The 20,122-nt window shown below is 34.8% G+C and overlaps 1 protein-coding gene and 1 long non-coding RNA gene across 2 annotated transcripts in view; one reads left to right on the top strand and one right to left on the bottom strand.

The window, feature by feature from the left end:
- The window catches only part of LOC145676192 (uncharacterized), a 30,911-nt gene that overhangs the window by 7,909 nt on the left and 2,880 nt on the right, over positions 1 to 20,122 (bottom strand). The window lies entirely within an intron of this gene.
- On the top strand, positions 9,308 to 19,151 carry LOC145676061 (uncharacterized). The gene is made up of 3 exons (XR_014129273.1): positions 9,308 to 9,485; positions 18,095 to 18,240; positions 18,429 to 19,151. It is a non-coding gene; the product is annotated as an uncharacterized LOC145676061 (long non-coding RNA).

Genomic DNA, 20,122 nt, shown 5'->3' with positions numbered 1-20,122 from the left:
CTATGACCAGGTATTGTCGGCTGTCTTGTCACAAATGCACAGTATGAGAATTAAATCTGTCTTATCTGTAGATTCGTGTGGAGAAAAAAGCAACTTGCGATCCAAAGGTTTAAGAACAACTCAACGTATTAATAGAAACTGTACCGAAGGTAATTCACTTATATCATCATAAGAGGAACACGAAAGACGTTTTGAAACCATTTAAAAAATTACATACAACTTTCCAAGCTGAGGTATAAAAACTTAGTGTAACAAGACAAAAGACGAATCATTTACAGCGTTGTGATCGTGGTTCAGTGGTCTAGGGGTTTGACCAGTAATCTCGAGGATCTTCGATCAAATACACGTCAAGAATTTTTTTTTTTACTTTAGGAATTTTGATGGAAATAGATCGGCGATAACACACGCTTCACTACATTCAAATATTTGAATACTCGTTTGTTTCAGCACTTGAACTATCAAAATTTCAGGAGTAATACTCATAATAATAACAATTATCTCGATGAATATTTAAAAACTAAAAACTTATTATCGCTCAGGTCGTACCATTACAAGCAGAAACGTGATATTAGGCAAATAAAATATTTCGGTTTTGTGTAATGTTGCCCATGAAAAGACGAATTTCTCATCTCGATTCTAAAACAAACCAAACAAAATTGGGACGAAACATTTTAATTCGAGACAGAACAAGTTTAACTTACACTATAGTCATGCTTTTGAGATGAGAATCGAGACGAGACCAAAACTATCGTAAACATTTCTCATCTTATCTAGATTCTAGAAATAGTGTATGCCACTCTTTAAGCAACAATTGCTCTGTAGACTGAATCTTATACATCATTTTGATAAGATTTCAGAGCTCATTGAATTATGATCTGTGTATATATTTTTGTAGCAAAGTTTTTTTTAATTAAATCTGCAAATTTCACAAGTTAGTTTATTACAAGCTTTAGTTTTCAATTATATTCAGTCCTTTTTTTTACAGTTTTTTTCCTGAAAACGTACAGTAGAATATATTCTACACGAAATATTAGCGGAAATCTTTCGTTTAAATTTGAGTAGCTGTAGAGGTGTCTCATGATGGTATGGAACCCCTTTCCCGAAACCCCTTCGACATCTTCTGTAGCTTAGCCAGCATAACCATTACTTAAAAACAACTGTAATTACGGCTCTTGTGAGTTCAGAATCCCTACTTTCTACACCAAAATTACCTCGAAACTTTCCGTTATAACATTTAATTTTCCTTTATAACATTTGGCTAGTTGTAGGGAAACTTTCTGTTATAACATGTAGCTAGTTGTAGGAACGTATCGAGAGGGTATGTGCTGTTGGTCCTGACACTTCTCTCCAATCCCGACTATTTTGTAACTTATGGCTTACGCTACGGGTTATTTTACAGGCTTGAATACAATGTGTCCTCATACGGAATTTGTTACCTATACTATTATTATTATTATTATTATTACTGAATATTTGAGACCTCAATATTACGTCACACTGCCTTAGCAAAGCTGGGATAAATGCAATAAACAAGTGACAAATCTTGGGAAAAAGACGAAAATCAATGTGAAGGTTACGATTATATTTACAAGAACCTAACAAGTACCAAAAAACACGATTTCAAACACATGGCGACCGTTTTCCGGATTAAATTATAGTAATCTTCCTACAACTGCTTTTACAATACCATTAGTTATACAGATAACATGTTGAGTTTGGATCTGATTAACCTAGTGTCGAAAGTCAATTTCTATCAGATCCTCGGCGAACACTATTAATTAAAAATAAAGCAGAGTGATAGATAAAAACAAGAACTGAGTAATGTAGATTTTTCATGTAAGTTAAGTAAATATGTTTTGACCTTGAGAGCAACAGAGAGATTAATGTAGCTCATAAAATTTTTTCTTGTTGATTTTTAATTCTATGTAGTTGTGAGTGGATAGCAAACAGCTGATTGAGTATACACACATTCATACATGTTTTACACTATGAACCTTCATGTGCATTTATGAATAAGTGTAAATGTTTTAATACTAATACACAATAACACACTGAGCAAGGCTATGTGATAATGTGTAAAAAGAAAACAGAATCACTGACAGTTTCAACACAATAACTGTGCAAACAAACAGAGAACATATAGAGAATGTTTCGGAAAGCAGGAATTAGGGCGTACAGGAAAAGAGGAAGCAGAATAATTGAACTAGTCAGAAGAAAAAAGAGAAAAGCAATAGCGAACAAAGATCAAGGGGGAGTAATATATAGAGTAGGATGCGAGGAGTGTAACAAAATTTTCATAGGAGAAACAAAAAAAATGCAAAAAAAAAAAAGGATTAAGCAGCACCAGGACGTTGTAAGACTGAAAATGGACAACAATGCGATATACAAGCATCAGAAAGAAACAAACCACAGGATAGGGTGGGAAGGAGCAGAGGTCATAGAAGTAGAGAACAGGACTTTGGTGAGGAAATGGAAGGAAGCCAGAGAGATTATGAAAGCAGAACGCAAGGTGATGAACTGGAATGCAAGATTCTCGATAAATAAGGAGTGAGAGAAGATTCTGCTTAAAGAAGAAGGAATAAAAAGGAAGAAGAAAGAAAGAGGAACAAAATAACAAGGATAATAAGGATAATTAGAGGACAGGACACATCCAGCGGAAAAAAGTAAACCTTTAATTGGACACGTGTGCAGCTAAAAAGTGCAAGTGAAAACCAGACAAGTGTTATTTTTGAAAGAAGGGGCGGAACCTAATTAAAATTGATCTCCGTACAGCATGGGCGGCGATTAGGGGGGGCAATGGGGGGCAGTTGCCCCCCCAGTTTTCTGAAATGGCCTATTAATGTTTATAGTATCAACCAGGAAAATTTGTATATTAGCATTCATATACAAATATTCAGATCATGTCTTGCCCCCCCACTTTTAACGTCCAATCGCCGCCACTGCCGTACAGTATATATAAGTGATGACCAACTCCCAGCAACCAGAAGGAGTGGAAGTCTGATGAAGTCACAGTTATTGTGTAGAAACTGTCACGTGATACTGTTTTTCAAATATCAGATGGCCTTGCTGAATGTGTTATTGTGTATTAGTACAAAATGGAATCAAAGGCTGATAGAATAGTTATAAAAAATATTTTATATATGGTACTAGTTTATATCTGTGTTAATTTTATATTGAAGCACTTCGCAAAATGAAACCTGAGTTGTGAAAAGAAGGATTGGTTGTTAATGGTCGTAATATCAAAATTCTTAGTGTTTCACGTTTTAAGTGCATGTTTCCTATTTTCGTATTAAACTCAGACATTTATAATTTTGTACTTTGAATTAGTTGCTCGTATCTCATATCAATATGGAGGCTAGTGTTTTAGAACAATTTCAAGCAATGTTGACAGAAGAATTAGAGAAAAATTACAAACCATTGCTCAAAAATGGTAATGAATATTGGATGCCTAGGACAAAAAATACATGAATCAGTAGGTGAACTTCAAAAGCCTGTAACAGAAACGATTTGGGAGCATAGGAAAGAGGGAATTGAATGCCAAAGCAGACAGCTTACGTATTAATATCAAAGTAGCCAATAACTCCTTAACTGAATACTCTCTGAATTAGTTAACGCGGCCAATCATGTTGATTCAGTAACTGCTGAGTTTAAAAAAAATGTAGCGGAGTGAAAGAAAGGTCTCACTGTGTTCTATGAATACATGCGAACGTCACAGATTGAGTGTAGGCAAACCAACAAAATAAAAGAGTGCAAGGCGGAAAAGAAACCGTCTTGAATTCGAGCTAACCCAAGTTGTGAAAGATATGTGCCAAATAAACCAGAAAGTCGATTACAGTCAGGAAAAGGAAATATGCAGTGTAGAGATAGCAAAAAAGAAGAATCGTTACGCGTACCTTTAAAAAATTGTTTCTAATGAAATTGTTTTGCCGGCAAGGGATACCGATGTTTCACACATGATAAGCGGTAGCCTTCAGGTTGCGCGTATCCGCCCTCTCGAGAAAGCCAGGGAAGGCTTGAGAGTTCAATTGATGATTGTGTGTGATAACGAAGTTACAGTGTTGTCGGTTTTGTGTCGCAGGCAAGTGGTTTTGCGCGAATTAACAAATTCAAATTTGCCTTTGTAACAGTGTATGTCTAACGTAAGTTGCATTTTAGTGCTGCAAATCCATTCCGACTTTATCAGCTTTGAGTATTGTAGAAAGAAACGACTTCAAATTCACAATAGGCCCGCCAAGCGAATTCTGTTTTACGTAGTGAAGGTCTAGTACATAATATATCGGTCGGAAATGTTTACCGTAAACAAGCGTAACACTTCCAATAAAGCACACGCAGTCGAAAGTATATTTCCGTTATAGAACCGAAACGTAACACCAAAGTTAAGAAGAAAAATAAGATGGCCAATGATACCCAGTTGAGTTTTCCTAATACATTATTAACGTAAACTCGATTTCGAGGAGCATAATCAGTAGAATTAAAATGAACAGACGTGACAATATCAGTACATCAGATGCAACATTTATTAATTTTAAGTTGCCGAAATGTTTGAATTTTCAAGCTAGTACTTCACTATTGCGAAATTGTAAAAAGCGAAAATTTAAGTGTAGTGCTAAACAAAATGTAGACATGTTGATTGCTCATGATAAGAACAATGTGCGTCGACCTCCACGTACAGCGTATTCTCAGCACGCACAACCACACATTAGACGTGCAGAAGGAAGTAAGTTGAGAATAAAAGGAAAGTGCTTTGGTAAGCGTAATTCGGAACGCACTAAACTCGGTCAAAGACGAACTACATGCAAATTAAAGTCGAGCTGTAGGAGGGTTATTTCGAGTCAAACATGCGGAAGAAGTATACATCGATTCCGAAGAGCACTAAAAAGCTTAAGCGAAAACACGTACGAACATTGTGTAGTAAACTACATGGCAAAATATACTAATAGTAAGCGCAAATCTAAAAAGAAATTTGTGGCAGGTATCGCAATGCAGCGTAAATCCAAACGTCGCAAAGGAAGGCGTGTCATTAAGTGGAAGTTTAGTAAATACGCTGTAAAAAGGAGAAAAGTTCCGAAATTAAACAAACTAACTGGAAAAGTACACGTAACCGTGCTAAATTACAGCTTACAAGCGTAACCGGCACAGATGGAAAATTAAAATCTTAGCACAAAAAAGCGTGAACTTCACCCCAACTCGGGTTAAACTCCGGAAGAGATGAGAAATCAGAAATACCGAATTTGAACTTTTAAACTTTTAGATTATGAAAAAAGGATTACTGTTTATTTATTTGATTATTTCCCCGAATTTCGAAGGTTACTTTTCAGAATCAAAGTGTGCGCCCACCGCCACTGACGCACCAGTCCAAGAAACCAACAATATCGCCTTATAATCAGGTACGTTTACTTAGATGTCATATTTTATGGTTTCCTTACAGCATTTGGAGATGAAAGATGAATGTGGAAAGAAGAGGAAAGACAGCATTGAAAATTTTAAACAGGTAATTGATTTAGAACGCGATTTCGGACTTTGAAATTGTAATAATACCGCACCACTATTGAAAAGTATGGCTATCCCGTTTTGGATGCGGACTTTCAGTATCGAATTGTTATTAGGATGTTTAAGTTTTGTATTTTTTTTTCAGGTCTTTCCAGTTTTGGGAACCATATTTCATAATAAAATTTTATTATCAAATTTTGCTTGAGTTTTTAATCATTCTCCTTTATGTTTATATTAACATTAACTCTCCCCATACAATCAAGCATTTAGAGACATGTTAGGCAATTAGATATAATTACGAACATAATTAGAGAAGTACTAGTAATAACTACAATTAATCATAAAGTTAAAATTTGGGTAATTAAAAAAATGTGCTCTTCAGATAGTGAACTTTTTCATCTGATTGTGATTGTATAATGTGAAAATATGCGAAATTTGTAACGCAAGATCAAGTCGCCGTCAAAATACTGTAAGTTAAACACAATTTAGTATAATATTGAAAGTAATTGACAACAACCTTGAATTTGATAAAGTTGCTCGTTGATTTGTTCGTCGTTCGATATATATATGCAGTCTACTATGGAAAGTCAATGTGTATTCAATGTGACTAATGATAACAGAAGTTAATTGACTTCAGAGAAAGCGATATTATAAGTTAAGAAGAGTTGAAGGTTAAAATATAGTTCATCCCCTAGGGACATCTTTACTTTCGTTATAAAATTAAGGTGATGAAACCAGTCCGACGCCTGATTGGGTCCCAGTTAATGTGCAGATTCGGAATTTACTAAAATTTCAAAATTTTGTTCTAATGTTTAATGTTTGGCATAATTGGAGAAAAGTATAATAGTAATAAAATTAATGTTCGGATTTTAGATTTTGATATAATAATTAGTTTTGGTTTGGATTTATAGAAAATAATTAGAGTTTTGATTTGCATTTAGAGAAAGTAAATTAAATGTTATTCTTTTTGATATTTGAAAATAACTCTTCTTTGAAGTATTCTTGTGCCGGGAATCATAAACCGATCTCGAGAAAAAGGAAAAGGGAAGCACGTTTACGATTCCACGTTACCCTTTACTACGATAAACACCGGATACTATGATGTATCGATAGTACGGAGTGCCTACGTCAGTTACGCAGTATACGGTAAAACTAAGGTTTATGTTATGAGAACATATTAAGATTGCTACGTACCTGTAGGCCTTTAACAACAATAATGTTTAATGAACAAGTTAATATTACTGTTATCTTGTGTTTCACTATTGTGACAAATTCTCTCGGATGTGACTTTATTCTCGATAAAGATAAGTGCAATTGCTAGTAAGCCACACATAAGTATTAGCTAGCGCTATTTAAAAGGTTACATTTGCAAACCTACCAATTTTGTAGGTACGAGCGGGCCTGAAGTAATACTAATGATTAAAAAATTGATGAATTGAAATGTGAGGCTGTAGCATTAAATCTCCTCCCAGGGTGTATTTCTTGTCGTCCTTTTCATTATATTTATTTTCTTAAAATGCCTCCTCAAGGCCTGAAAGTTTACAGCCCAATTGGGGTTAGGAAATTAACCCTGATTTGTCATGACTTGAATACCGAAGGCATGAACTAGGGTGGTATGTAAGGTCTTGGGGTAGAAGCGATTCATCCGAATCGTCAGGGACTCTGCAAGTTTCAACTGTAAGAGATTGTCCGCACCGTTGGTTTTAGGATCCAATTCATTAATCTGTATTTTTAATGAATGACTTACAACCTGTGTTGTCAAATAATTACGCACAGAATGGCGCTCCGTAAGGCTTAACCGCCGTTTTACTAATTTATTTGTATTAAAATGTTCAAACGGTTATTAGTTACGTTGTACAATGCAAGTTACAATGTATGATATAACGAAACTGACTTAACATTGACGGAAATTCTTTTAAAATTTGGCGGTCCTTACACCCACACAGCAAGGAATATTTCCTCAATCAAAAGAAAATATTTTCCTTGGTTTCCAAAAGATTTTCTTTCTCTGTACATTTCCATGCTGGTTTCCCCAATGTATTCCAAATATTTCCCGAAAATATTTTCCCAAAAATGTTTGTAAAACATTTCAGAAATTACCTGGAGTACATTTTGAGAATGCTTGCCGGAAAGTAAATCCAGGAAAATATTCACAAAATATATTAGAAATATTGTTTTGGATCTAATTTAATATATTTTCACTGTTGAGAAGGGAAATATTTTTGAAATGATACTAAAAATGTTTTCCATATGTCATACGGAAAACAATGAAACGAAATATACTCCACATATTTAAAAAATGTTTTCTAATACGTTATTTGCAATATTTTCTATTTTTACGAGAAAACGTATTAAATATATATTATAAAAACATTTAGAATATTTAAAAAAATATTTCGTAATATAAGAAATATTTTTCAGAAATGTTTTTAAAAGGTTTACTTAATTTTTACAAAAGTATTTTGGTAATCTTCTTCTATAACTTAAATTAAATATTTTCGTATGATATTTTAGTATTATTTCCAGAATATTTTATCAAATTTTGAATATAAACCTTTAAAGCAGATAAAAGGAAACATTAAAAATGAATAGAAAAATGTTTTCCATTCTGTTTTGGAAAATATTTTGTGTCTTTAGTGAACAACATTTTCTGATATAGGTCTATTATAGAAACATTTTTACATTGTTTTCAGAATATACTCTTCCGTTATTAGAGAAAACATATTCCTTGTTAGATCTGAGAAGTATCCCAAATATTTGCCGGAAATATTTTTTAAAATTTGTTTGGAGAACATTTAATGAAGTACAGGAAGCAGTGGCGTTAAATAAGCTTTCCGGGCTTAAGTCCCACCAAAATATGTTTTACTATATTAAAGTAAATAAAATATCCTGCACAATTTTCACATGTCCAGGAATAAAGTTAGCAAAAATTCCCTCCACGAAACAAAATACGCCACTGACAGGATGCGCATTTTTAGAACATTAGTAGAAAATAATGTAAGGAAAATTTTCACAAATTGTAATAGAAATATTGTGTTGAATGTAATGTAATATGTTTTCAATGTTGAGAGCAGGGGTAAAAGTGGATTTGAAAAGGTGGGGGACGGTAGGTAGCGGATGACGTCACGCCTTTGCCCCTGACTATCTTTGACCATTGTATTTTTTTTAGGAACTGGGGAGACGCCGTACATATTTTTTCCAGCTGGGGGCGGCATCCCCCCGCACATTTAACCTCTAGTTGAAAGAGAAAATGTTTTCGAAGTAACACTAAAAATGTTTTACATAGGGAATACATCATAAAGAAAACAGAATAGGCCTGTGAACAGAATAAAATGTTTTCCAACATGTCATATGCAATCTTTTCTATTCTTACAAGAAAACATATGAAATATAATTTTTAAAATATTTCGAATATTTTAAAAATAAATTCGTTCGTAATATGAGAAATATTTTTCAGAAATATTTTTAAAACGCCTATTAATTTTGTATGGAAATGTTTTTGTTACCTTGTCCTGTAACTTAAATGAAATATTTTCATGCAATATTTTAGAATTATTTCCAGAATATTTTATCGAATGTTGAATCAATTCTCTCACAAGAGTATCGTAGTAGCATTATTACCAATCATTATACTAATTATAGCAGCATCAAATAAATATATTTGTTAAAAATTTGAAACTTATAATATCTTGGTGACATCGCACAGGCATTTATTTCAGATCGCAAAATAGCATCGCCACATCAACCGTCATTTGTTTCTCAAAAGTACCAGCATTCCTTGCGCGATGTTGATCTGTTCCTGTGAAGTTGTGACAGAATCTCGGGAATTCTAAAGATCAAAGATTCATGTGAAACACTAATTCGAATGTTACCATTTTAGTTATATTTATTATATAAATAGGAAGAAGGCATCTGGATCTGAACGGTCGTGCCTATGAAGAAGGTGTCCAATTGAAGGCCGAAATGAAATGAAATGAAGCTTACAACAAAAGTCGGTAAGTAGAACGATTATATAAAATAATTTAGCTTTATTGTCTGTAATAAATTCATGTGGGAGGCTAGATTTCCATTGTTTATGATTATACATAAAATACCGTGCAGGTTTCTTTTGGCTCACCATTCGAAATAATTGCTGAAAAATGAATTATTTTAATAATTTTCTTTTTATTGTCTCCTAAGTGATTTTCGATAGGCGATTTGAAATACGTCACATGGCATAGATGAGATTCTAAGGGAGCGTCAGAAGTAATTGTCGAAAAATTAAGTTATTATTTTATGATTTGCGTATATATATACGGGGCCGGATGTATCACGTAAAAACTATAGTGCAAAAAATACAAATCAGCCTACGTGGCCACTAAAAAACACCAATAGGCAGGGCTCTAGAACACAGGTCTCCCTTCCCATTTATATGTAATATATACAGAAATCAACGTGCCCTGCGGGGCTCTAACCCGCTTTCACTTGCTAACGGTCACTCGGCAATACTATGTGAATTAAATACTTTACTTTGGTACAGAGAAAGAAATCTGTTAACCTATATGGGGACCTGTGTTCTAGAAACTTCCCGCAACAATACTATCTGAATCAGAACAGGGCGAAAGTGGAGGACAACAGGAGCAAGTAGATGCTTTCCAAAGGGAAAAGATGTGGGCAAGTCTTTAATTTAGGCAAGGCAGTGGCAATAAACAATTCATCTGAACCTGTTCCTGCAGTTAGTTACAGTTCTCAAGAAGGAAAGACAGAAGATAACGTGCCCTACGGGGCTCTTATCCGCCTTCAATCGCTAACGCTCGCTCGGCGATTTGTATTTTATAATATTACTACCTTGCCCAAAGTAAAGAGTTACCAGGCGTATATTACCATTTTAATGACAGGTTATAATAATTCTGCGTGTAGATTTACTTCTGGCGTGCCACTCGAAATCTCTGTTTCTTTCAGAAGTAATGTTCCGGGGGCATTGCTAATACTATTCTAGTTATTATTGTAAACGTATTGTTTTGGATGCTCCGGGGGGAACTGCCCTCCCAAAAACAGGTCTGGAAGAAACGCTGCTCGAAATACTTTCTGAGATATAATTCTTTCGCCACTTTCTTTCTTGTTGTGTATTCAATGATTTTCGCCAAGCGAAGTATAAATTTTTCACTTGGCATAGATAAAATTCAAGGAGACCGTCAGAATTAATTGTCGAAAAGTTACAATTCTTTTACGATTTGCGTATTTATACTGAGTCCTGATGTGTGGATAGGAAGTACAGTACAAAAAATAGAAATCAATCTGTGTTAGGGGGCTACTAAAAAGCACGAATACCATCTAACCGAGTCATGGAGGGTGAAGGCGGGGGCCCAACGGGGTGCTTCCGAAGGGAGCAGACACGTACTCTCCTATTTTGATCAAGGGATAATGGCGCGTATATTACCATTTTAATGACGTATTCTCGATTTTTTTTAGGGGACAGACGCTTGGCTAACTTTGTTCCTGGAGATGAAAAAATTCTGTAACATAATTTATTTACTTTAATATAGTAAGTACAATTTCAATAGGCTTAAACCCGGAAGCCCCCCTTAAATACACCACTGGGTTATAATAATTGTGGGGTTCATTCGAGCAGACGTTTACACCGAGAGCAAAATTTATAGGTAAAATGTGAAGTATTTTTCGTGAAGGAATAAGAGTGTGAATGTAAGTGATTTCTGTCATTGCACAATTATTGAAATGGATTTTGAATGCAAATAGGGTAGAAGTAAGCGACGGGAATTTCAGGTTCATACGTCAGTTGTGAACATCTGCGATGGCCGTAATGTGATTTTTTTTTTAAAGAATTGTGTAGTAAAGAGAGAAGGATTATAAAGTTTATGCAGAGTCATGGTATGGTGAAGCGCGTAAAATCAACTGCGCAAAGTGTGGAAAAGATGTATTCACGAAGAAAAATTCAGAACAGAGGCAATAGCCCTGCATACACTATTTTCAGTCGTAAAGGTGAGAAAGAAAGGGGGTGTAACACACGTGTAATAGCTGTGAAAGGTTTTTTTTTTAAAGGATCGAAATTAAGTGTTTTTGAAGATAAGAATAATTACAAATATTGTGAATGACCATCCTCTTTTATGCGTACCCCCCACCCCCTTGTCGCTGATGTTCCTGCTCCCTACGCTGTCGCTCGGGCCCCCTGCTGTGCTTCTGCCTTGACTCGGTTAAATAGCGTTCTTGTTTTTTTACTGGCCACCTATCACAAGTTGTTTCGCCTTTTCTTTTAGAGCTCCTCATTTAGTGCATAGGGAGGCGCGGTTGCTTAGTGCTAGAGCGTTCACCTCCGGTTCTTGGGGTCCCTGGTTCGATGCCAGCTCGCGCCGTGTCGACTTTGTGGTGAACAAACGTCGTGCTCGTGGGTTTTCTCGGGGTTCTCCCGTTTCCCCCCACTTTCTTCATTTCTCATTATCACCGTCTTCTTTAGCCTAAGCGGCATAAGCGTGGGACGTGAAACTTAAGGATTTTTCATTTAGTGCATGTTCTGCAAAAAGAAACTGAAAGATGCAAGAAATGCGTCAAAATTTGGTACAACAGCCTGCTAGAGTATTGCCTAATTCTGTGTGCAGATTTACTATTGGCGTGCCGCTCGAAATATTTGTTGAAAAATTATAATTCTTTCGCTAATTTTGTTATTGTCTCTTAAGTGATTTGCGGCAGGCGAATGTAAATATGTCACCTAGCATAAAGGGGGCCATCAGACTAGATTTGCCGAAAAATTACAATTATTCTTGCATTGTATTGTATTGTATTCAGGGTTTGCCCAAGTGGGTCCAGCCCGGAAAAAAACACCGGGTTTTTTCGGGTTGGACCCACCTGGGTTTTTGAGATATTCGTTAGTATATTATTGGTGCAATTAACGTGATCACATTGGAAGTGATTCTTATCAGATTTTGGACTTTCCTTGGGCAAATTAGGTGCTTTCAGGTTAAGGTATACAACATCCAAAGTGAGGCCTTTATAAAGTTCTTAATGCACTGAATGCATTTTAAAAAGCCGTACCTTAGATTGAGATAATTATAGAACAAATTAATTTATGGAATGTGCTTATATCCTATTTCAAGTAAAATATGCAATTTTATATTTTAGAAAATACTTTCCGTGAATAGTGTGCTCGCTTACTTAGCGACGCCGAAGGACATTATCCCTCATACATCTGATGGATTTAGTGCCATATGTGCTGGTAGTACTAGTAAATATGTAGTGTATTAATAAAACTATTAGTATTATTTTTTATAATCTTTGATGGTAACACTGGTAATCTTCAGTAGAGTTTGGTTTTCCAACAACAGTTTAGTTTAGTTATTTGTTGCTACTTTTCAACTAGCTTTCTGTAGAATCAACATCAGCAATAGCGTAAAAATTCGTGTCAAATTTAAGAATCTTAGTGCTCGGAGTTTCGAAGGGTGCGTAACGCTTACTATTTCAAGTCCTGAATTCAAACTTTGTACTAGTGGAAGTTTCGATGTACAGTAAAGAAAGCTTGCATTTTCGGAAAATAATAATAAACCTTCGTCGCGAAAGAAGTGCTCGGGAATTTTCAGCAGTTAAACGCACAAAGCATTGGAACTGAATACTTCAACAATAAAACTATTTGAAAAAAATGAAATGAAATCTTTCAGTTTTACGTCCCACGGTTATGCCTGTTAAGCTAAAGGAGACCTTGATTATGAGAAATGAATGAAATGGTGGAATGAACCAAGTGAGAGGAAACGGAAGAACGAGCACGGTGTTTATCCACCAAGAAGTCGACACGGCGCGAGCTGGAATCGAACCAGGGACCCCAAGCACCGGAGGTGAACGCTCTATCACTGAGCCACCGCGTCCCTAATAGAACTGTTTATTTTACGCTGTACGATATTTAGTTTCATTTGAGACATATTGAAACATTTACTTTATGAAATTGAATTATACAGGGTGTTTCAAAACAACATCGACAACGTTTTTGAGATGATTCCTGACAGCAAAATAAGACAAAAAGTATAGACTAACCTGGGTGCACAATTGCTTCCTTTCGGACTTGTAGGCTGCCGAAAATATGAAAAGATAAACTTTAAAGGTCTATAGCGCCAAAACTGTGGTACCTACCGTAGTCATGTCGAGACTTCACTTAAAAACTGGGATGTACACTCTCAAAAAATATGCGTTTCAGAATCCTGCGGTACTCACGCAACAATTTTTATAGAGCTAGCCTTGCTACTGGCATATAATTTGGAGTACTGGCCAACTACCGCTTGTTCATGTTTTCGGCAGCTTATAACTCCGAAAGGAAGCATTTGTTCACCTGGGTTGATCTATACTTTTTGTCTTACGTTGGTGTCAGGTATCACCTCCCAAACCGGTGTCGGTGTTGCTTTGAAACACCCTACATATATGTTAATTTTTTTTAAATTAATTTTCTGGGAGAACGGTCTTGCAACAAGTGCTCGGGAAATTCCCGTAATTCAACGCACAAAGTATCGGAAGTGAACTTCAACAATAGAACCATTTATTTTACGCTAGAAAATATTTAATTTTATTTAAGACATTTTGAAACTTTTATTTTATTAAACATGAGTTACAGATTGATTTGTTTAAATTAAATTAATATATTTGTTCTCAATTAATATATTTGGCGAATGTCAGTGAGGGTATTAGGCTGATTCGTTCTATATTTGTTCGTTCGTCTGCCTGTACCACGCGTACAACAGGGTACCACTTTCCGTCTTTTAAGTTTAAATTTTCAGGGTACAAGTACGAGACAAACTAAATTTCTCATGTTCAGATTTTGGCGGCATACCAACCTAAAATTTCAAAATAGCGGGTATCCACGCCGCAATTTTCAGTTCTTCAAGTTGAAATTTTCAGAGTAGAAGCACAAGACACTCTAAATTAACTGTATATATTTTGGCGGCAATCCAACGTAAAATTTCAAAATGACAGTCATTTTTCAAAACAGCAGTGAAATTGTTGCAAGTTGTGACAATCATAATCTTGAAATATAAATCACATTTTAACACTTTTACCCTAAAGGCATTGGAATATTTTAAAAAAAACCTCAAACCCAAAGAAAAAACAATTAATCCCGAAAAACCCCATATGGGTCCAGGTGTGTTGGGCTTTTTCAAAAAAGTCCGGGTTTTTCAAACACTGATTGTATTGTATTTATTTTCACACGTTTTCATACAAATTGTTCACAACATGAACGTATGAGTTGGACACGTCACAAGAACATTGAATGTGTACATATTTATACATTTAAATCTACATTCGATAGTAAAATAGCGTCAATTTAAGTAAGAGAGGTACAATTTTTCATTATTCTAATTTGCATACAACGATATGACAAAATATAACAGTTAATAAAGCATTACATTATACATATGCAAAAATATATATACACTTTAAACCGTATCGGACCGGAGTTTATGAAAATTCCGTATATTAGAGTGAAAGAGGCTCAATTGTTGGTCTGACAGTGAAGCGAGTACGTTTAGAACTAGTTGAAACGTTTAGAAAGTACGTAGTTCATCTCTGCTGCATGGGGTCCTTGGTTCGATCCCAGCTAGCGCCAAGCGGTCTTTGTGGTAGACAAACCGTGTGCGTGTGTTTTCTCGGGGCTGTCCCGTTTCCTCTCACTTACTTTATTCCACTATTTCATTCATTTCTCATCATCAGCGTCTCACCCTGGATGCATAAACGTGGGACGTTAAACTAAATGTTTCATTTCATCTTAATTTCCATGTACAATACCTGCTTCGTGAGTTATACATAATATTTTCAATCTGTGCTAAACTAGTGTATTGTAACGTGAATAGAAACTAAAATGAAATTTTTTTATTGTTTATCAAAACAATTGATTGAAAATATACCTAGAAAAAATTCACGGAAACAATCCTCTTAATTTGAACAAACAACGTGTAGTGAAAGGAAAAACAATAACTATTTCTGACAATAGAAAGGTAGACCTGTGACGAGATAAACAAGGACTTCCAGATTGACGTCACAGAAAATAACAATTTTGTGGTTAAAAAAGTTCAAGAATAGAGAACAGGAAGATAAAAGAGAAAAACAAACTGTGTACAAAGCACTAATAAAAATTTACTAGGGGTTCCGTTCGTTTAGTTGGTCAGTAAATCATTATCGGACAAAACTATACGAGTCGCGGTATCCGTACGCTGTACACGCGTAGACTTTGTCCGTTTATCCTTTCAACTGTTGGATGTATTTGGAAACATGTAAGTTGGGATTGTTCTTTATTTGTTTCTTGTCATGCATAAGATTAATACCAGAGGTAACATAGATCCTAGACTAATTCCTCAAGCACCTTAGGCCCATGTGCCAGGACTGTAATTTTAATTTAACATTGTTTTCTAACTAATTTTGCATATAAAATTAATCCAGGTTTTGAATACTCATGTCCAAAACTATTTTAACTTAATGGTTCAAACTAATGTTATTTATTTAAATAATGGACTGGAGTAAAAAATATAATTTCATTGTAAATAATTGTCAATGTTTAATAAGCTTGTTTTCCAAGGTATTGTGCCAACATTCGCGTCGTGCCTTATGTAGAAATTGATTTAGTTGTGAGGGCCAATTAAGCTCATCCTTTCAATTCAAATTCATTAAAAATAAATAATAAACTAGATTCCTAGTATCTTTATTTACCAGTAGTAAATAATAAAAATCCCCGCTCACTCTCGCGTGACATGGTAATTCACTTATTATAGTGATCTATTCACTAGTAGTAATCACATTTATATTTATATCCATGTTAACATATTTACTATTTGTGTAATAATCCAATATAATTAAATATTTGTGTAATATGGCTCCCCAGCGGGGAATCGAACCCCGGTCTCCCGCGTGACAGGTGGGGATACTTAAGGTTGCTGAAGTTATAGTACCTACAATTCTCCGCAGAATTTGATATTTATGAATTCTGATAGAACAACTTCGTGTAGGCTTTGCTTTGGAAGTAGTTTGGAAATACGTGACTTGTTAAACAATGCATGCTAGAAAGTATCTCTTATCCATGTTCGCGAATAGTTTGTTTTCTGCATTACTACTCCCTGAATACAGCGTGGGTGTAAAGTCAGTTCTTATTTGTAACAATGAATATTTCTAAAACTAAACAACTTATCACAGTTTTATTTTCATCGAATACATTATTAGAGTGCACCATTTGGTTATTAAGTTACATTGCAACGTATGCACCCGCATTTTCCACAACTTCTAAAATGTTAACTGGCCAGCTAAGCTGATGCCAGTTTCTAGGATAATCTAGATTAAAAATAGGTATTGACTTTACAACCAACGTGTATATTCTAAAACTTAAATTATTCCTCGTCTTCCTGTAGATTTCGTAATATTTTTTATAGAAACGTTGCTTTCATCAATTTCTGATTTACAACGGCAGGGTTGGCTGGTTTAAACAGCTGTTTTTTTTTTTTTTTCAAAAAACCCAACAGGTTTAAACCAAAAAAAGAAAGAACGAAAAATGCTTTAAATCGTGTGAACTTCATGGTGACGTTTCCACATATCACACCATCTGCATTATGTTTATCTACTTTTCATCTTTTAACCAAGGGGTCCCGTGTTCAATTCTCGGTCGAACCACAACCCATCTTTCAAGTGTAAACCAAGTAGCGATTAGGTGTCCCTTTAAGCGAAAGTCTTCTTCGTGATAACCTTTGTATTTCATAAGGATGTTAAGTCTAAACATACGAAACGAAACCAAATTGTATATTTCTACTTGCCTGAATGCCTGTTGTTTTATAAAGAAGCCAAGGTTGCTTAAATATATTGATAGAAATTGGCAAAATGTATCAACTGCCTACGTAGCTTCCAAAATCAGCTTGGATTCGACTTTGTTTTAATTTTGTTGAATGTTATCTACATAATAAATTTGTCATTTAATATGATACGTTGAACTTAAAATTTTACATACAAATACATTTAAACTAATAATAGGATTTTCCCAATGGCTAAGGCGGGAGTTTCTTGATTTATATGTAATTCTGTATAATGTTTTTACTTCTGTAACTATTATCTTTTTGTCCTTCCGAAATGACTCTTGACAATTATATTAACAACTAGGCCTATGTAAAGATCAGTATAACGTACTTTTTTATCAGGAGTCCTTCGTGAGTGAGTCGACAATCTCACTTATGACCAATTAATCCCGGTTTCGTGTCGAAATGGACAATTTCTCTTGGATGTAAGCCGAGAAGCGGTTTGGATTCCCTTTCAGCATAACCTTGTTGTTGCATAATAACACCAAGACGAAACAAATTAATTTCTGTCCATATCTGATATAAATACATAGAGTAAATTATTTAAACAAAAAAAACTTTTTTTTCAATAAAAACCATGGTTTTTGCCAAACCTGTACAACTGCTTGAAAATTAGTATGTAATTTTTCTTTTATTGGAAAAATAAAACGTCAGTGCAAATATTAATTTTTGAGGATGCGCCAATTGCAACTGACTCGGTGAGACTGTCGTCTGAAATCAATGTAATTTGTTTAAGGGCATCAGTTGTATGCTCTAAATTTCCATTACTATTACTTGAGTGCTTAATATGTATTTCATTACAGGTCTAAGAAATGAAAAACTGGGAGGCCACAGCTTAGAAGCCATCACAAGAAACATCATGAAAAAGACAAGTGCAATAGCTGAGCAATTTAGTTGGCACGTTGCAAAAGGAAAGAGCTTTCCTCGTTAACCACTAACACAATAATAGGTAAGAAACTCTCCCTACTGTTCTTTAATCTCATTTTCAGAGTGGAAAACAAAATATAGAAGTTGTCATTTGAAGAGGGATACACTATGTTTCAAATATTGTATAAAAAAAAAATTGTAATAATTGATCTCTAATCATTCCCTGCTGTTATTATGTTATTAAACACTGCCTATTGTTTTTATTTTCAGAAACTGCAACACGAGAGAAACGTAACTAACGATGAGATCGCGTAGATTATTGGGATTTGGCTTCAACATGCCATACAGAGACGAACAAGAAAATCAGTTAAGAATTCAGCTGCAGTTCCACAGAACTTGGAGTGACAATTCCCAGCGTCGAAATTAGAGTTAGTTGTGGTAATCAAAAGTAAGATTATACAGAAGCAAATGAGTATTTCTTGTTATTCAGCAATGTGATATTTCTTGAAAGTAGCAAAAAACTGACATTTCGTGAAAAGATCTATTCCCCATGCGCCGTAGATTTGTGGAACATATTTTTTGCAACATCCATAAATATTGTTGTTGTTGATTTTTATTGAATTAGCGTGTCAGTGACATAATTTCCTGGAACAAGTTTTTACAAGTTAAAATGTGAATTTCTGATATTTGAGAAGATTGTTCTTAATGTATAGAAACAAATAATACGAGCAGCATGAAGATTCTGCTGAAGAGAATTTAAATAAATAAAACCAGTATAGTGTACATTTATATTTTTATTTAACTACTAACCGATATAAACTGATATATATGCATATTTATTATAGTGGACAGTGTAAATTATAACTACATAATATTAGCTTGCTCTCATATTTTTTTTCTCCTCAAAATCTTATTTATGCACAGAATGTTTCTGGGTGTTCCACTGCTACTACTGGTATGTGGCCACGCCGTGTATGTATGTTGGGGTGTCTTATGTCATATTGCGAGGTTCAGACTGCAAATTAGTCTTCACAATCATCGCGTGCTAGTTTTCAAAGCGGCTATATTGCATTTATTATTTTTAAGATAGGAAAAGGTTTGCCAACAATTGTTTCTTGAATTGGATGTCTAAACCTCAATTTTTTTTTTTTTTTTATGGATCCAATACAGCCGCTTTCAAAACTGGCAGGCGACGATTATGAACACACTGATATCCAGTTTGAATCTCGTAAGTCACATAAGACACCGCAACATATATGCACGACGTGGCCATATAACAGTAGCACCAGTGGAACACCCAGAAACCATTTGTATAAATAAGATTTTGAGTAAGAAATAATGCTTAAAATTATGAGAACAAGCTAACATTATTGTAGTTACAATTTACACTCTTTATTATTATTATTATTATTATTAATAATAATATTTTTTTTATTTTATTTTTACTTATTAATTTATTTATTTATTTTGTCTGAGTCTGTGGGCCGCAATGGTTTTTCGTCATGAAGACAGAGTGAGGCAAAGGCGTCTAAGCAGGTAAAATTGGACAGAAGAATATTATGTTTTCTTCCAGCTGCTATGTCACAGTATGGCCGCCTTGTTTTCGACCCACTATTTGTTCCCAGCAAGAAGCCATTATATATACACAATGACGCAAAAGGCTGGAGCCCATAGGCCAACTCGGTTACAATTGCAGATATGAAAACAAGGTTAGATATTTAAGGACACTTTTAAATTCCAGCAACACTTTTGTTTTTGTACTATTGTACCGCTCAATAAAGAAAATGCGTTACCATACATCATGTTGGGCTACACGAATGAAATAATGTGTGGTTTAAAATTAGCTACACCGAGAAGAATTGAAAGGAGACAGAGTGAAGAATAAACATGCAAATGCAATATCTACGCCAGTGGCGTAGCAACCACGGTGTTGGAGGGGGGGGGAGGAAGAGCAGATTCGAAGG

This window comes from Thermobia domestica, chromosome 18 (assembly GCF_964235325.1).
Source record: "Thermobia domestica chromosome 18, izTheDome1.hap1.1, whole genome shotgun sequence".
Classification (NCBI taxonomy): Eukaryota; Metazoa; Arthropoda; class Insecta; order Zygentoma; family Lepismatidae; genus Thermobia; species Thermobia domestica.
This window is presented reverse-complemented; position numbering and strand designations above follow the sequence as displayed.